This window comes from Triticum urartu, chromosome 2 (assembly GCF_003073215.2).
Source record: "Triticum urartu cultivar G1812 chromosome 2, Tu2.1, whole genome shotgun sequence".
In the NCBI taxonomy this organism is placed as follows: domain Eukaryota; kingdom Viridiplantae; phylum Streptophyta; class Magnoliopsida; order Poales; family Poaceae; genus Triticum; species Triticum urartu.
In genome coordinates this window covers 308,358,625-308,365,107 of record NC_053023.1, presented here as the reverse complement: position 1 = coordinate 308,365,107, position 6,483 = coordinate 308,358,625, and the positions used below count along the sequence as shown (strand labels likewise).

General features: G+C 44.3%; 1 long non-coding RNA gene across 2 annotated transcripts; it reads right to left on the bottom strand.

Moving 5' to 3' along the window:
• Positions 1-2,550: 2,550 nt before the first annotated feature.
• Positions 2,551-5,502, bottom strand: LOC125541496. 2 transcript variants are annotated; one of them, XR_007297556.1, is made up of 5 exons: positions 5,280-5,502; positions 5,079-5,132; positions 4,875-4,976; positions 3,467-3,650; positions 2,551-3,382 (listed from the first exon to the last, which is right to left on the bottom strand). It is a non-coding gene; the product is annotated as an uncharacterized LOC125541496 (long non-coding RNA). The 2 variants fall into 2 exon arrangements; XR_007297555.1 differs by having other exon boundaries at positions 3,467-3,647.
• Between the last annotated feature and the right edge of the window lie 981 nt (positions 5,503-6,483).

The window sequence follows — 6,483 nt, the reverse complement described above, 5'->3', positions numbered from 1 at the left end:
CCGCACTAGGGGCTTCCCGCTTTGTTATTTTTCTCTTTCAGGACATTAATCTCTGGAAACCCTGTCTCGCAGCATGATTGCCGAACACATGATGCAGCAACCAAGGAGGCAGAAAGCTACGTCACACCACGGAACTCCCAGGTGGATTACGATAACGAGTGAAATATTTGCTTTAACACTATTCCTCAGCTTGCCCTTGGAAGCGACATGTCAAATAGTCCTACTTTCTGCTTATCGCACTACTTGTATCATTCTGCTTTAACGCACCTTTTTGAATAAACAATGCATAGCATTAAGACTATTATTGCATTCGTCCTTTATATATATATATATATATATATATATATATATATATGTTCATTCATGACATCTAGCACCCGTACACTCTGGTACGGCCAATACGCTAGGGGCTTAAGCATACCCCATAATACGGCGTGAGAAGTCCGAACACTTTTGACAGTGCGGCACCCCGAACTTATAGCATTATATGCATCAGCTCCGAATCATGTCTTGGGTCAATAGTTGGGTTTGCCCGGCTCCCATGTTATGGTACCTTACTTTTCGCTATATCGCCTAAGGTAGCACTGGGAGAACTACTGCGATTGTGCCCCGGTTCTGCTGGGCTAAGCACCTCAGTAGAGAAAGCTAAAACTGACTGTCATGATAAGGCGAGAGACTGGTCGCTGTTTGAGAGGTTTCAAGCCCCTAAAGACTTATGCCGCTTAGAGCGAGGAGTCGGCCCTGTCCGGCTTAAGGCGTGTATCGCGCCCCGAATTCGGCCTTCCGAATACTAGGGGCTTCGCCGAAATTTAAAATTATAGAATTATATGGCTAAGTGAGAGTAATAACGCACTATAGTCCGATTGCCTTGTTCGTTGTGCTGAGCACCTCCCTCGAAGGACCCAAAAATGGGAATAAGAGTGCTCAGGTTTATCCCGAACACCCCAGCACTCGTGGCGTGGAGGCAGAAGCCGACGACTAGCCATCTCTCAGATTTGATAAACAGCCGAACATAAGGTAATGTTTTAAATTCAAAAAAGCGTTGCATAGCACATATGAACAAGTTTTGATAATACAGGATTACACGAGCAAGTTTATTCAAATATTACATCTTTCGTGCACTTGTCCGCGACAAGACGGGCACCCTTCAGGACACCCTCATAGTACATCTCGAGGTGGCGATGCTCCTTGCCCGCAGGCGGCCCTTCCTTAACCAGCTTGACGGCATCCATCCTGGCCCATTGCACCTTGACACGGGCGAAAGCCCGGCATGCGCCTTCGATGCAAACGGACCGCTTGATGACTTCCAGTCGTGGGCAGGCATCCACAAGCCACCTCACCAGGCCGAAGTAGCTGTCGGGAAGGGCGTCGCCAGGCCACATTCGGACTACAAAGCCCTTCATGGCCTGTTCGGCCGCCTTGTGCAGCTCGACCAGTTGCTTCAGCTGGTCGCTCAGAGGCATCGGGTGTTCGGTCCCAGTATACTGAGACCAGAACAGCTTCTCCGTTGAGCTTCCCTCCTCGGCCTGGTAAAACTGTGCGGCATCCGACACATTGCGGGGCAAATCTACGAATGCTCCTGGAGAGCTCCGAATTCGGGTAAGTAACAAGTAATTTACTTTGACATGCTTGCTTTGCATATAGAATGCCTTACCCGCCGCTATCTTCTTCATCGCATCAATCTCCTGGAGGGCCTTTTGGGCTTCGGCCTTGGCACTCTTTGCACTCTCATGGGCCGCGGCAAGCTTGGACTCTCGTGTCTTCAAGTCAAGCTCCAACGCCTCGTGCTTCGTCACGAGAGCGTGGAGCTCTTGCTGCACCTCGCCCACCCGTGCCTCATGCCTTTCCCGCTCGGTGCGCTCCTTGGCCGCTTTGTTTTCGGCCTCGGATAGCGCCTGCTTCAGGGTCGCCACCTCGGTTGTGGCCCCTGGCAAATTTCCAGTGATCCTGTCATTTTGCAATCGCATTCTTTTTATATATACCCATAGACTAGGTACTACTTACCTTTGTTCTCCTCGAGGTGCATCTTGGCAAGGCCAAGCTCTTCCTTGGACCCTTTGAGGTCCTGCTTCAGTACGGCGACCTCCGCAGTCAGTGCGGCGGAGGCCAGCAGCAAAGCCTGCATACGCATATAGACATACTTATATTAGACTCTTGTGATATTGTTTGATCCTCTATTCGGCTTTTCTTTGTGAACACCGAACGGAGCATCAGGGGCTACTGTCTATGCGGTAATAATTTTCCTATATTTCAAATACTTACCTCAAAGCCTGTTAGAAGGCTAGCACAGGCTTTAGTCAGTCCGCTCTCACTACAACAGGACCACCCATGTAGCAACGCATCTTTCTGTATCCAAATGTCCATATATGCGTTGCTAGTGAGTTTACCAACGGTTTGGCATGCGTAGCCTTATCCAGTGTTTATTTATATGTGTATATTATATATGTATATTTATATTGCTAGCAATTAAATTAATGGTCCATGTAAAGGTGATAATTATGTATTTCAAGTGAAGGAAAAAACAAGAGAATATACTCAAGAGAGGAATAAATCGTATATTAGATAAAACTGTTGGATTACAATAGTGGATAGTAACATCATCCAAATGTGATGCATAATCTCAGAGTGAAACTTAAACTGAAAGAATCCATCAACATCCCTGCAACTTAACTAAAACTTAAGGAACACCATCCAGCAGGAACATCATCTGTACAACATAACTAAAACTTAACCTGGGAACAACATTTAGCAGGAACGTCATCCGTACAACATAACTAAAACTAAAAGCATCCATCATCATCATGAAACATGACATCGACACCATCATTGCAGTATACTTGCCATAGACCCATATACTCATCAATTTATCTTTTGAATCTACAAACAAGAAAACAAGATAAACTGTTAACACACAATGCATTGACATGATGCAAGTAGTAATAGAGGCAGGATATTAGTCACGTACAAAGTTTGAAGGCCATGCAATCTTTGTTTTCTCTACATTACCTAGAGTATTGCAGTTTTTACGACTCTGTACCAAAAGTTCAGTTTTCACAAGTGCAATATAAGTAGGGTGAATGCAATGTAAGGCAACATAGAACAAGCTAGTAAAAGGATATTGAGTGGGTTAAAATTTACCTTTACTTGATCTATTATTGCTTTTAGGTTTATTTCAGTTTTGAGAAATCTCTGATCCTTGTAGCTGAAGCAACACAATGATCCATTCCTTGCAACCGGGCCAAGAAAGTCCCGAAGATGTTTACCTCTTTTCCAATTGGCTGATCTAGGTCATTGTAGTGAACCATTATCCTTTTCCCTTTTGGAAGGTTCCAAATATATTTCAGCTTCCTCTTCTAACGCTCTTTTGTTTATGCATTTTCAGCTGAATATATACAACCATGAATTATATGTTACGATGATGAATAATCATATATTGCAAACAATAAGGAATGAGCAACAAACTTACCATCTTCATTTTCATCCAGGTCAACATCATCACAATCTGTGAAGCCTTCTTCATCATTAGTAGTTCTTTCATTGACATCAAATGATTCGACATCTTTTTCAGCAGAATTGATGTTCGGTCGGTTCTTCCATCATATATTCTTTGTTGGATTCAAGAACGCTAATTCTTATCTGTGACATATCTGCTGCAACAAGACAATGACCAAAAGTTTAAATAATTGTGTAAAAGACAATATTATGTGGTCCTACTCGTCCTATGATAGTCATCCCCGCATATGTGAAGAAGATTAATTTTGATTTCAGCTCAAACAATCATAGTTTGAAATAATTGCTGCCCCTATAATCAATAAAATAAGTCTGACCAGATTTATTCCTTATCAAATCAAAATAGCAACTCATTCAGTACCGAGTAGGTACTAGGAATACATCAAGCTATTCAGATTTCACAGTGAAAATGATGAACTAAGACATGAAACCATTACTCCGAAATGTAAATTTGCAAGGGGGCCATTATTTTGTTCATCGCGTGTATAAGGAAAGCGGCAACTAACAAATGGAAACACCATATAGTAGGTCCTTCGATGAGCCCATGTTTTTAGTTATGTTCCTGTGCTGGGAACATTACTATGAATAAAATGCACTTGTCTTTCAATACTAGTAGTTTAACTATCAAACTGTTTCAGGTGGTTAGGGAAGATGCACTTGTACTTGATGTGGTATGGTGCTTAACTTGTTGTTTGCTGGGGGCACACTTGTTCAGGTATAACAATATCCACGGATAGTAAGAGTATCATAAGGTAAAGGACGCCCAAGTTCATTCTCTCCGGTGTTAAGGAAGTTTTGTTCATGCACAAGCATTATAGCTAGGCTGATGACATGTTATTCAAGTTGGAACCATGAGGAGATCCCATGGGGCAAGGCTGAGTGTGTTTCAAAGTATACATGTGCTTTCACTATCATGCACATGGCTATTCACTAACATTTATTTTCAAAACAAGTGTGTTGTCTTGCAGACTGGAGTTGTAGTTTTGCTGCTGCAGATCATGTTTTGATATTCATAATAAAATTAACATTCGAATTATTGGGTCTGACTAGTCAACAAGCTATTAATTATTGTAATTGTAACATGACATATTTAGTGCAACTTGTTCATATATACGACCAAGATAACACTTTCTTCTAGTCACTCCATCGTTTATTTTTCTACAAACGACACTCCAGCCAGATTATACAATATGATAGCAATAACAAAATAACAAGGTCACAAGCATCTGGCGCACATGAAGAAAGAAACTATGCTAGGTGGTCAGCCGCAAAATGGAAGATCTAACCCAACTGTACTACCCAAGCAGATCAGGATAGTCAGAATTGGAGTTCCATAAAGAAAGTCTATGAAGAGTTGAACTCACCAAGGAAGCAATGGTGCAGAACTATATTAAAATACTGCAGGCGTCCACACCTGACACCCCAACAGTTACCAGATCTAAGCCACCTGTTATGTTCGGCTAAATCTACAAACACAAAAACAAACAAGCGTCAGGGCACTAATGAATGAAACATAAAAAGCTAATTTCAACCGAGCTAAGTTTAATTGAGTATAGGGAAGGTGTAACCTTATAGAAGAAGAATTCGAAGCAACTCCCCCTATCTGAAGGGCCCCCAAAATTCTAAACCAATAACAAGGGACATTTATCAAACACTTGGTGTGCACAATCAAATTCACTCAAGAGAAGAGCAATTAGGAAGCGTAGAAGGGATATATCTGAACCAACAAGGGGGAGGAGGCAAAATCTTCAAGTCATACTAGTATTTACCATGTGTTTAATCAGGGGTGGGGATTGATCTACTTTCTCCGCCCCTGTTGCTGAACAAGACACGCCTCTTGTGCGCTCACCTGAATGCTGGAATCGACGGGGCCAGCCATGAGATTCAGGAGGGAGGGCGGGTCGTGATCGATCTGCTCAAGATAGGGATCCTGCAACGAGAGATAGAGGAGAAGACGCCTACCGCGAGAAGCTGTGTTGATATGGGGGGAGGGGGCAGGTTTCTGATTTTGGTCGTCCTTGATTGGTATGACAGATGGGGCCATAGTAATGAGGCGCGTACTTATTTTATTTTGACCACAATTAGTCCCTTTGGCGGGAGAGAATGGAGGGAAAAATTAGTGCGAAACCAAAAAGAATATTAGGGAGTACAAATTTGAAGCGAAACAAATTCTAATCTTTGTTATTATCATCTGGCCCTTGACTGGCTACCAAACACAACGTGATTCTTTTATGTTTTTACAAACTCAATGCAATATGCGTAAAGTAATAGTTATTTCTATTTCTCAAACCGAGCCTGATTGGCCGCGACTTGCATCTTGTGGCGTTGCCGCTCAGCTTCCTCCGCTGTTGCGAGCAGGGCAGCGTCGATCGTGGACGCAGACCCATTCCACACACCCCCCCCCCCCCCTTGCCCTTGCCGGCGATGAGGGTGGTGGCGCGGCCATGCTGATCTTGACGAATTGGTCGTTGAGGCAGCACCGACACCGCGCGAACATATATGTAGTGGTCTTGAAACAGTACATGGCGTAGGCCTCAGCCAGCGCCTTATTTGCAAGGACCTAGTCTGGCGCGACGTCCGACATCGCGAACATGACACGGCACTGTGCGTTACGCTGCTCCCACCACTTGGCTAACTCAACTACCATCAGGGCACTGCGTTGACGTTCCCCCGCGACGACGTCCAAGATAATGCACGAGGCTCCCGCGCACTTTCGTGACCGCCAGGTATGGTGCCCACTTCACAGTGAACAAGCATCGACATGGGACGATGGTAGTGATGAGGCAGCGAGGGTGGCGCCGAACTGCAGTCACAGAGGGAGCGTGACTGTCGCTAAGAACTCCTCATCCGTTGTGGCAGCCTGAGCAAGGAGGGGCGGCTACTACCGCACTTCGTCATCCAAAGAGAGCATGACCTCCTCCTTCGACGGCGTTAGAGGAGGACGACGAGCGAAAATATCACGCGCTGCGGCAC